The following is a 12,866-nucleotide window of genomic DNA, read 5'->3' as shown; positions in this document are numbered from 1 at the left end:
TAAAAGTATTAAAGTTTTAGAGGAAAACAAAACAAAATCTTTAAGACCTTGTGCTAGGCAGAGTTTCTAATATGACATAAAAAGCCTAATCCACAAAGGGAAAATTTGACAAGTTAGATTTCCTCCAAATGAAATTTTTTATGCTTCAAAAGATATTTTTAACAAATTGAAAAGACTAAGACTGAGAGAAAATTATGTAAATTATATACCTGATAAAGGACGTATAACTAGAGTACTGATACATGCTTCATTGTTGAACCTCAAAAATGTGCTAAGTAGAAAAAAATGTCACAAAACATTACATATTTTATGTTTCTGTTTATGTGAAATGGCAAAAAAGGTAAAGCTGTAGAGACAGAGTGAGATCAGCAGTCACCTAAAACTAGAGGTGAAAGTGAGGATCGATGGCAAATACTCATGAGAGAACTTTCTGGGGTTTTGGAAATGTTCTAAAATTAGATTGCGGTAATGTGTACCCAGTGGTTGCACAATGGGTGAATTTTATGGTATATAAATTATATTTCAATAAAACTAAAAATTTTAAATGAATTTCATTTATTTAGTGTTATTGATTGACAGTTACTACAGAATAATTCTATCACCAGAGAAAAATGCAGAAATGGAAAGAGAAAGAATTTGTTTAGAAAAATGAATACATTGAGGAAAGTCTACAGGGGTTGACCCTAGAAAAAGCTGGAAAGAAAAACCTTGGGAATGACAAGAAGTTGTTCCGGAAACTCTCCAAGCTGAGAGGCAAGGCCTACAAAAGTAGACATACTGACTAGAGTTCTGGGTATGCCAATGGTGGAGATTTAGGAAACTTTAAAGAACACAGCTATCCGCTCATGCCCAGGGGCAGCAGAGGAGCCCCCCACCACCACCGTAGCTGTGACTGTAAACATTCCCAGCCCCTGCCAGCAGGGCACAGTCCTGGGTTAATCAAAACCTGACCCAGGTTCTTCAGAGACTAGGACTCAATTTCCTTTTATTTTCTTTCTTGGGAGGAAGAGGGAATTTGCCCAAAGGTGGTTTCCTTTTAAGTCTGAAAAAGCAACAGGAAGAACTTAGTGAGGTCCTGTGATGCTCTCCCGGGGAGAGGCAGTGGTTAGAGCCAAAAGAAACTGCCCTAAGAGGAGCTTTTTCAGAATGACATATGCTATTTTCTTCCTCTTCCTCTGTGACTCAGATTCACATTTCACACAGAACTTTGCCTGTGTTTTCTTTCCTCTGCCTTGACTGCCAGCCAGCAGACTATGTCCACAGTTCCCCCACTGTTGCTCCCCAGTCTGAATCAGCCTGGTAAAAACATTAGCTAGAAGAGTTCTCCGTTTAGTTTAGAGTTCTCAGATAAGTTCTCTACAATAAATACCTTAACAATGAAAATATCTCTTTAAGGAAAGAGTCCTCCACAGCCCTGTTTATGTCTAATCTAATTCAAGCTACAGTCAATGAAACCAAATTCTGATCCATACCACATATTTGGATAGTCCAGTGGTTCTTACTTGTAAAAAAGATTTGACCTGTAAGACTTTCTTTCCCCAAGGAGTTTGAGGAAAAAAAAAAAACAACAAAACAGAGCCCCTCAGTACTTGAAGAGTATTTTCCCACAGGCACTTGTTTTAAAAATCCAGTTCCCAGGAAATATTTGTAAGAACTTTTCCCAATAGTCTACCCAATCCTGGATGAGAAAGAGAAATGGGCTCTTGATTCAATAAGAAGGGTTTCTCAGAAAGAAACCATGGGAACTTATTCAATATTTAAGCAGGTCCTGATCCAGGGCACTGTAGAAGGTGACCAAGGGATCAGAAGTGAATCCAGTTAAAGGAAATAAGAGTGACATTGCAAAGAGTCGATAGTACTGTTGAGGCCTGAGGCTATACTAATGCACTAATGAGAGTCACATCTTTAAAATACAGTACCTAGACCATATGATGGAATTAATGACATCAATGGTTCTTACACACTGCTAAGAGCAGGATGCGCCTCAAAGGTCATTATTGTTGGGGAAAGTCAAACAAACTTTCACTTCCTTAAAATTGTGAAGAATATTTGCTTTCTGCTCTGCCAGTGATTCTCCCCAGGGAAGGTATGGTTCATCTGATTGGGGCACTAGGAATGCATTGACTATGCTTGGCCACTTCTGGGCCTTTTCATTTCTGGGCCTGCTCACTAGATCAGGGGCATCCCAGCCTAGAACACCTCTCTCTCTCTCAATCTCTCTCTCTCTCTCTCTCTCTCTCTCTCTCTCTCTCTCTCTCTCTCTCACACACACACACACACACACACACACACACACACACACACCCTGCTTCCTCGGACAGTACAGAAAATCTGTTGTAAACCCTGACCAGTGGGTCCTCTACTTTGGCCTCATGCCCATCAAAGCTGGGATTATGTATCTCCATGTGTCTGATTCACTAATCTGTTTCTCCAAAGATTCTGAACTCAGAGTGGGTATGTGCTATGGGTTACCAGCCTCTTCAAAGCTCCCAAATAAAGATTTGAAATAGCCCAGTGACTAAAAGTCTTGTAAACCAGTGAATAAGCCAAAGAAGTGACTCTAGCAAGAGACCAAATTTGCTGTATGTTAATGAGCAAGGACTGAGCTCCTCTGTGGGAAGGGGGCCTCTTTTTCCAGAAGAGAATGCAGCTTCAAGGGCTTGCACATGGGCAGTGAGGGCAAAGACACAGCTTTCTGAAAGCATGGAGTGGAGCTACTGTGTCACTGCCAGCTTCCCCCAAGTCTGAAGTGTAAAGTGGTAGCAAGAGTCCTGAATTGACAGCCAGAAAACTTAAGTCTCAGAACTTATCAGATGTGCAGTCTTTACCATTTTGAGCCCCAGTTTTCTCATTGTAAATGAGTATAAATACATATCATCCCACACTATTTTGTAGGGTTACTATGAGAATCACATTATATTATGTATATGAATGTTGATGTCTACTAGAAAGCATGAAAGGAATATAAGGCAGTATGAAAAAAAAATGTGAGGAGAAGATATATGAAGATATGGGGGCCAGCGGAGGGAGAAGTGCTGGATATTTCCCATTAGCTTGTCCAGATTCATTCTCCACCTTGATCTGTGTCCGCATGACTGAACTTCTAAACTGCATCAATGGGCCCCTACACCTTTTGGCTGCTGGTAGAGTTAACCAGTGAGGATAAACAGAGGACACTGGAAAGAGGATGATTTGGTTGACTGGATAAGATTCCCAGTTGTCCAACCTGCTGGTTCTCCTCAGGTTGCCTGCACCTCTCTACCAGGACCCAGCATCATGAGGAAATTTTTAAAAAACACAAGCACGGGTGATCCTTGAACAACATGGGTTTGAAATGCACAGTTCCCCTTATATAGGGATTTTTTTTTCCCAATAAATACAGCCAACCCTCCACATCCTTAGGTTCCACGTTCATGGATTCAACCAACCACAGACATGAGTTGGCTGAGTCCACAGATGCAGATGTAGAGAGACCATTACAAGGGACTTGAGCAGTTGTGGATTTGGGTATCTGCAAGAGTTTTTGAAACCAGTCCCCCACAGATACCGAGGGATGACTCTATCTAGTTCTACTCCAAACATACTGAAGCAAGAACTCCAGGGTGGGGCCCAATAATCTATTTTAACAAGCCCTCTGGGTGATTCTGGTGCACACTAAAATTGAGAATCACTGCTGTAACTATTACCACCTGTCCTTTGTTCACAGTAACTAACCCTGAGATACTGTCCAATCCCTTGTTGCTTCTACCAAAACTCTGTTTCCTTTCTAAATAGTCCTTTTGTAATACTCTCCTCAAATTACTCATTTTGAGTGTGCCCTCATTTCCCTTGGGGCCCTAACATAATATACTTGAAACTTCCTGGAATCTCAAAAATAAGACAACTAACAGTTTTGTATCCCACCCATAAAAAAGGACCAATGGCCGAGGTGAAAAGAAAAACCTGTCAATGAGACAGTCAAGTAAGGAAATCATCCCCAAAACCTTTAGGCAACAGTTGGCAGTGGGCCTCTGTTTCAAGAAATGTCTCCTTTTGGTAAACTAAGAAATGATGTAACATCCTTGCGAGACATATGACTAAAATCCGAGGTTTTTGTGTGGGCTTGACCTGTAATGTTGGTTTCTACCAAGGACTTTAGTCTGAAGAGGAAGACTGCTTAGGTAAGTTGCCACTTCCAAAACGAAGTTGCTGTATTTCTTTCCTTTGGCTAAGACCAAAGCTATAGCAAGCTAAATTCATACCATTTATTTTTTCATCCAATATGAAAGTTGTAAGGGCCAGGATAAAACATTTGAGCAGCTGGAGAGAATAAACAAGTTCAAAGAGTCAGCCTGACTAGAGTGTATAATGCCTAAGACAAAGAGAGACTGTTTCTAGGTGTCTGTTTCCTCAGGTCTGTTGTCACAGGGACTCTCCTTGTTTGCAAGACATAACTCCAATACAGAAATATTCAAGCGAGGTCAGGCAGGACGCCCAGAGTAAAATTGAGAAACCCTACTCTAGCAAATGATCTTCTTTGGAAATAGAGGGCTAAGAAGCCTGGGGTCAGGGTAAGAAAGACTTTGGAGAAACAGCCCAAAGTGCTAAACTAACCCAGATTTTTCTTGCATATGAAAATTGAGTCTATTATTTTTGCCTACAAATAAAGAAACTGGTTTTCAAAGTAGCATCCGTTATTTATACCTTATGATTTATTCATTTTACCAGTAAGAGCTGGGCTCTGAAAAATGGTGAGAGAGACTGAGTTTGTTTTCAAATTTGTTCCTCAATTTGCTTTTTAAAAATAATTTCCCCATCTGCATCTCCTCCACACACAGGGATCCATGGTATCTTCAAGCTGTAACCTGTCTATCACAGCCCACCATTTGAAGAACCTTCCCAGGTTTTCCCCTCTTTGAACTTTCCAGAACACACTTAGAATTTAAGAGAACCAAGTCCTATCCCTCAGGGCCTATTGCTGGTGTGATTATTTAATTAACCCTGATGGGCAATGGCTTGCCTCCTAGCAACTCTCTTGCCTAAGGCAGCCTACTAGACTGATCTCAGGGACAGAAGGTCTTGCCACTTAGTAGCTATGTAACCTTGGGAAAGTTATAAAGAATCACTGATTCTTGGGTTTGATAAGGATCAATGCTTGAATATATATTTTAATACCTTGCCGGGAGGTCGTCCTCCTTCTGTTTAACTTTCTACCTCCTGTGCACTCAGAGTGCTGTAATTATAATCATGAATTCTGACAGTAACCCAACAAGGGATGGTTAACACCGGCCCTATCTTACAGATGTGGAACTGAGACTCAATAGAGCAACATAAGTAATCCAAGGAAGTGGAAGTTAGGGTTCATTCCACTTTACTGTGTGATCTCCTGACATATCCCATTCCAACCCTACAATCGAAGCATCCTTTATGAAACTTGAATTATGTCTTTCCTTCCACTCACCACCGCCATTTCCTTCCACTCACCACGGCCATTCCACTCACCACCGCTTCTTTAATAAGCAAAGTCATTTCTCTCTTCCACAGCTACTCCTTTAGCTACTTGAACACTACAAACCACTTTAAACATCCCCCAAATATTCAACTTCCCTTCCCATGACGGTTTATGGGATGCTTCTTCAGTTGTCTATGTCCCATAATTCAACAACAAAATCTGAAGCTTAACACATACATATAGAAAACTGCACAAATTATATACAAACAGTGCAATTAATTTTAATAAAGTGAATACTCCTTGATCAAGACCAGAAGCAGTTCTCTCTCCTGCAGCCACCCACAATGCTGGAAGGAAAGTAGGCCAAGGGGAAGAAGGTAACCCTGGCCATTGAGAAGGCCAGGAGGCGGTAAATCCCTTGTTTGAGAAAAGGCCCAAGAATTTTGGCACTGGGGCCTCCCCTGGTGGCATAGCAGTTGAGCGCTGGGCTGCGAAGCTACCCGAAGCTTCTGCAACACCGGTTCGATCCCCGGCCACCAGTGAGGGTCCCACATGGTGTGCAAACCTCTCCTGACACCTGCTGCTCCCCTCAGCAGTGTATTTCGTCAGTCTGTCTGTTCTGTTCCCCGCTCTGGCTCTGGTGAATTCTCTCACCCTCCCGCACTTCTGACTGTAGCCAGTGCTTGTATAAATAAATAAAATCTTAATAATAAAAAAAAAACTCTTAAAACAAAAAAGAATTTTGGCACTGGACAGGACATCCAGCCCAAAAGGGACATTACCTGCTTTGTCAAGTGACCCAGCTACATCAGGCTGCAGTGGCAAAGATCAATTCTCCAGAAGCAGCTGGAAGTGCCTCCTGCCATTAACCAGTTCACCCAGGCCTTGGGCTGCAAACAGCTAGTTAATTGCTTAAGCTGACCCATGAGTACAGAACAGAGACCAAGCAAGAAGAAGCAGAGATGGTTGACCTGGTCTGAGAAGAAAGATGCGGACAAAGGGGGTGTCTCCACTATGAAGCCACCGATTCTTTGAACAGGGTTTAACAGTCTTCAAAGTGATGGAGAACAAGAAGGCTCTATTGGTAGTGACTGTGTATGATGTGGATCCCATTGAACTGGTTGTCTTCTTGCCTGTCCTGGGGTTCCCTATTGCATTATCAAGGGGAAGGCCAGGCTGGAGTATCTGGGTCACAGGAGGACTTATATCACCGTTGCCTTCACGCAGGTTTACTTGGAGGACAAAGGTGCCCTGGCTAAGCTGGTGGAAGCTATCAGTACCAATTACGGTAACAGATATGTTGAGATCTGCTATTACTGGGGAGGCAATGTCCTAGACCCCAAATCTGTGGCCCGAATTGCCAAGCTAGCAAAGAAGAAGATTAAAAAGCCCACCACCTAATACACCTAGGCTAAATACACACTGTAATGTCTTTTGTATATAAAAATAATAGAAATTCTCCTTAAGCCAGTGTTGGTTTTTTGGGGGAAACAAGTCAGTTATTGTTGGAAAAAAGAAACTGAAGCATTACCAGATCCCTTGAAGTCCAGGCTATCCAGTCTCTGCTTCCCCCAGAAGCGCCCACCACTGTAATTTTTAACACATGGGTTAAGTAAGGGCACACACAGTCTTCATCCTTTTGTGTCTGGCTTCCTTTGCTCAATATTACGAGTTCATGTCATATTGTGTGGGGTTACGGTGGGTTTATTCTCATTGCTTTCTTTGTACTTACTTAAAGTTGTGGGAAAATACATAAGTGGAAAATTTACCATTTTCGCCATTTTTAAGTGTACAGTTCCATAGCATTAAGCACATTCACACGGTTGTACAATCATCAGCACCACCTATTTCCAGAACTTTTACATCTTCACAGAGTGAAACTCTTGTATCCATTAAACAGTTCCTCCCCATCTCCGCCCCTCATCCAGTCACTGGCCATCAGCACTCTACTTTCTGGCTAGTGTAGGTACCTCAGACAAGTGGAATCATACAGTATTTGTCTTTTTGGTGCCTGATTTCACTTAGCATATGTGTTCAAGTTTCATCCCTGTTATAGCATGTGTAGAATTTACTTTCTTTTTAAAGATGAATGATATTCCATTGTATGGAATCACCACACTTTGTGTGTTCTGTGCACTTTTGAAAGTGTGTTGCTGTGTGCGGGACCCAGTGTCTCTGGGGGGGAGGCCCTTTGCACAGCCTGACCACTGCACCTCCATACTCTGTTTTACTTGCTTTCCAGTAAGACTCCCCTCTAGACAGAGTGCTCCTAGTGCTTTATCCGTCTTTGCTTCCCCGGGAGCTAGATCCAAATGGAAATCCAATGACACTACCTGTCAATAAACAAAACAGTGCAAGTATAACAGACCCACAAAGTCCCTTCTCTTTACTCTCTGAGCCTCAATTTTCTCATTCTTGCAATGAAGGGTTTGGACTATCAGTTTCCCAAGTCGTTCCTAACACTAACATCTCTGATCTCATGGCAGATTTGCACTTAAGAAAGTTCTGCTATGACCTATTTCGAGAGTGTGACTTAAAAAACAATACCCATTCCACTTTATGTAATTTCATCTTATTCCCCTGGTAACTCTGTTAGGTAATGCGAGACTTTAAGGTTCCACGAGAGAAGCTCTGGACAAGGAGACAGACTTAAAAGTGGATCATTAAGGTGGTCTCTCCTAGGGAGAGGTTTGCTAACATAATTTCTTTCATTCCACAGCTGAACTGCAAAGCTACTAGAGCTGTAGAGAAACTGCAATTCCCAACCCAGTCAGCAGGTGGCCACTTAACTACACCCAGAGGAGGCAGCTGAGGTAAACAACTGGGCCTGAGACAGGACTGCCCCAAAGTGGCAGTAGACCAAATTAGGCTTTTTCTAGGAGCCTTTCCAGATATAAAATAGTTAGAAGGCCCTGGGTACTCTGAAATACACTGACAGGCATTAGACTTTAAATGCTACTCACTCTATTCCTGGATGAGTTAAAACAGGAACATAATATTTTACCCGCCATATTGTGATTCCAACTCTTACTGTCTCCTCTCTTCCTTCTTCCTCATGCACTAGAATTTATGAGCAAGGCACAAAGCCAACTTGTGATGGGCCTGTGATTGAAACACATTAACTTAAAAATGTCTCAAGGGATAGTAAGTTTACAGGCAGATCAGTACTCTCCATCTGGAATTTTTAAAGGAGACTAAGCTTACTGTCTTATGAAAAAGAACACTCACACACATATTTGAAGAACATTTGGAAACTTCTGTATCATATAATATCAGATGGAGATCCATACAAAAAAAGCCTCTCCTTGAAGTTAATAAAGTGGGTTATATGCGTCCATATATGTACATATATTTTTAAAGATTTATTTATTTGTGCATACAAGAACTGGCGTACAGGCCAGAGGTGTGGGAGGTAAGAGGATTCACCAGAGACAGAGTGGTGAACAGAACAGGCAGATGGACTGAAATACACTGCTGAAAGGAGCAGCAGGAGAGACTGCTGAGCCATGTGGGCAGCTGAGAGAGGTCTGCTGAGCCATATGGGCAGCTCCCTGTCCGGGGACTGAGTCCGCGCTGCAGTGGCAGTGGACAGCCTCGTAGTTTGCGTCTCAACCCCTTGCGCCACCAGGGAGGCCCGCGTCCATATATTTTTAAAGTAGATAACGAATATGTTTCTTATTTATAAAAAAAAAAAAATACTAACGCTTTTAACTAATCTTTCAACTGTATTATAAAAAGGACTACTGACTAAACCGTGACATCTATTAACTGACACACATATTCTTCTCCAACTTTGACTATTCATGGATTGCTATTTCTTATTTTATTTTTTAAAAAACAATTAGTATTAGTTATTTTGGTCTGCTTCTGAATCCTTAAGTGTTATTAATATTTTTTCTACAAAGGTATTTTTGCCATTTCTTACCAACTTTCTCTTGTTGCAAATTTCATTACTGAACATAAATTGTAAATTTCATTACTGAACATAGCTTATATTTTAAGATTGATTTATCACTTTGAAACATACATTCCCCTATTTTATTATTGCTGCTTCTTTAGTTTCAGGCAGCACTAACCTTTGGTGGGGTTACCACACTTCACTGTTCTTCACTATGTCATCGTCGTGGAAGTTCTGTGATCCACCTGTAGTATTTATTCCTTAGCATTTGTAATGCCCTGGAGGGTAAAAAGCAGACAGAAAATAAGAGACTAAATAAATGTACAAATAAATAATTGCTTTGGAGACCACAGAGAACAATTTCAACCTACACATTAGTGTTACATAAAGATAAAACGAAATAATGAACGTGAAGGCACTTTGAAAAATAGAACAGTATGTCATGTGAATGTAATACTTGGCCTGACTTCAAGTGGTAACCAAGAACTGCTGAAATAATAACTTCTTAGGAGTTACCAAATGCCTGGGGTTAAATATCTGAGGAAAGAGCTTAGAGACATATAACTAGCATCATTTCTGAAGCTAGTTGAATGTACTACATTTTTTATCTCCAAGTGTTCTGACTACTATTGGCACTAGACACATTTTAGTAACAGAGCAATGACAGAGTGCATTATTTGACAGTAACCTAGAATGTCCAGCAAATATCAGGGGACATAAATCAGCACAAAGTCTTAAAAGTGGCTGGTCTGACAAGATGGAGCCAATGTAATGTGGCTTTTCTATTAACTTGGCTATAAAGTTGGCTATTAACTTAGCATTTAATTGGATCCTCCTACAGGGGAATCATAAGTGCATTCAGTCCTGCAGGCTAGAGAACATGTTGTACCTGCTGAATAGTGTTTAAGGTACTTTAAAAGTCTGGTTATAATTGAGTAATGACTAAACACGACTTTATTATATGGGACTTTTAGAGGTGGTAGGCATGGTGCCTACCTACACAAAATTGTATCTAAAGGGCTGAGTCTGAATCTTAGCTTTCTGCCAACTGTAACTTTGTCCTTTACTTTAACCTTTATGAGTTTCAGTTTCTTCATCTGAACAATGAAGGTAACAACTGCCCTTACTTCATAGAATTAAAAGAATTAAATTAGACCTTGCACAGGAAAAAGCTTTGAAAACTTAATCACTATACACACATTAGTTACAATTTACCAAAAGTAATCATTATACATTACCAAGAGAAAACTTAGGCTCAGAATAACTAAATGAATTGACTAAGTACCTATGGTGGCAGAGTTAGGTCTAGAACACAAATCTCCAAGGTCTGTTTTTCTTGCAGTATTTCAATCAGTACTAGTTTTTTTATTTTTTGACATTTTCTATAAACTAAGGTCTTCAACCACGACTCATTTACATACAATTTATTACCCAGCTGTGAAAGTTCATTAAAATTTAACTTTAAGTTTGTTAGAAGCTAGATTTAATTATCATGCCTGTGTAGCTGCAATGAACTTCCAGCTAAAAGTGTAACTAGGTTAGTCCTTGAAAGAAAAAGTATTTTGTTTTCATTTTGCATGTCAAAATGACATGCTTGGCCAAAACTTCTGTTTTCATAAAAGTCACATAGATTATCTAAACCCTAAATCCAATTACAAGGAATAATCCACAAAACAAATATAAACTTTTATGCAAGTTGAAACTTTCATTGTACTTTCAATCTTTGTAAAACAGCTTTTATTCACTTTTATCCTAACATGTTTCAACCTGTAATTTTACCATTAACATAACAAGGACCAGTTGTAATGTCAAAGATACCTTATCCTAATATTTTAGTCTCAATAGATCCATTTATCAATAATGTGTTTGTGAAAATGGTGTTATACTTAAAGGCATTTTTTGTTTTAAATAAAGTTATTCTGAATTTCTCCTTACACTTAAAAATTATAATTTGAACTAAATGTCTGAAATCTGCTTACCAACTGTTGGCTCTTGTGATCTAGAATTCAGAATTATCAGAAATGAGATCAATATTTATTTTTCCAGTTATAGTTCCATGGAAATTTTGGGTTAGCTTCTTTTCTACAACCTTTTTAAGGAATGGCTCTCATTTGATTTTACACCAGTTTAATTTTACAGTGTTTCATGATGGAGAACATATGTGTTCTATGAAGATTGGGGCTCATGTACTGATCTTGAGCAAAATACGAAGCCTCTCTAGATCTCAGGTTTCTAATTGCTAAAATGGGGTTGTTTCAACAGGATGCCCAAAACTTGGAAATTTTTTCAAAGCAGGGGAAGGGTTGGTGGGAAACTGAAACAGTCTAGAAAAGCTAAAGAAATTTTCAGTCTCAAAAGAGGCAAAAATGTGACTGCTCATTGTTATCACCCTGTGTTCTGGTGGCACGACCCAACCTTTACAAAAGTGAAAACTCTTAGTTTCCCTGGGTTGTGGCATAATTGTGGTAACACAATCATGAGCTTATTAGCTGTGCTTTATCTCTGCCTGTTTTGTTGCTTTTGAGGTGGAAAAAGTTCTCTTTCTCTTCATATGAATCTAAATGGATCAGGACAGCTCTGTTGCTTGTGCCTGGGAAAATGTGTATTCTTGCCTGGGGAGGAACGATCCACAAATCTGAAGTTGAGACCTTGGAGATACCAGGATGTTCGCATCTAGAAAGTGAGGCCAATGAAACTTGACCTTGGAATGTGGTTGTGAAATTAAGTGATAAATGTATGTAAGCAGCTGACACCTAATAGATACTCAATAAACAGTAGCTATATAACTCTGCCCAACATTGTTTTCCTTTGGCTGACATCAAAGGAGGTAGTAGAAAGCAGGGCAGCCCAGAGTCCTACACAGATGCTAGGCTGTATGGTCCCGTCCTACCCCTGGGACATGCACACCTAAGAAACTTTGGCAGGGCTTTGGGTAGCGGCTAGACGGGGTTAAGAGGAGTGAGAATCAGGGCCCTTTCTGGAGGTGCGGGCCTTAAAGTCTCAGCACTATCAAGCTATCTGCAGCCACTGCAGCTTAAGTTCGATTCCTGGCCAGGTTGCTAACCCATATGGCACAGCAGACCTCTCTTGCCTCGCCCGCTGCTCCCCTCAGCAGTGTATTTCAGCAGATCCACCTGTTCTTCTCCTCACTCTGTCTCTGGTGATTCCTCTCATACCGCGCACCTCTGGCCTACACCCCAGTTCTTGTATGCATAAATAAATAAAAAATAAACCTTTAAAAAATATAAGAGGAGTGAGAATCAAAAGCCCAATGACACATGATTTGCAGTTTAGCAAAAAACAGAGGCAGGGTACACTTGGGTTCCTGGTTTAGACAGATTTGCATTCACTTACTCTTCAAACAGAAGAGAAGCAGCAACACAGGGCAGAGGGACACTACTGTCGGGGAGCTTGCCCAGGGCAGTACAATCCTGATGCTGTCTCATTGTTTTAACATCCAATAAACATGCTGCCCTTTTAGTAAATGACAACTTAAGGTAAGAGCGTGTAGGCAAGGCTGAGCACCGTCTTCCAAAA

At 40.6% G+C, this 12,866-nt stretch overlaps 1 pseudogene across 1 annotated transcript; it reads left to right on the top strand.

Moving 5' to 3' along the window:
- Nucleotides 1-3,919: 3,919 nt before the first annotated feature.
- Nucleotides 3,920-6,832, top strand: LOC311175252 (large ribosomal subunit protein eL8-like; annotated as a pseudogene). Its single transcript has 2 exons — nucleotides 3,920-3,928; nucleotides 6,188-6,832. The product of its transcript is annotated as a large ribosomal subunit protein eL8-like (transcript).
- Nucleotides 6,833-12,866: the final 6,034 nt, after the last annotated feature.

Source organism: Talpa europaea (genome assembly GCF_964194135.1).
Source record: "Talpa europaea genome assembly, chromosome: 8".
Classification (NCBI taxonomy): domain Eukaryota; kingdom Metazoa; phylum Chordata; class Mammalia; order Eulipotyphla; family Talpidae; genus Talpa; species Talpa europaea.
This window is presented reverse-complemented; position numbering and strand designations above follow the sequence as displayed.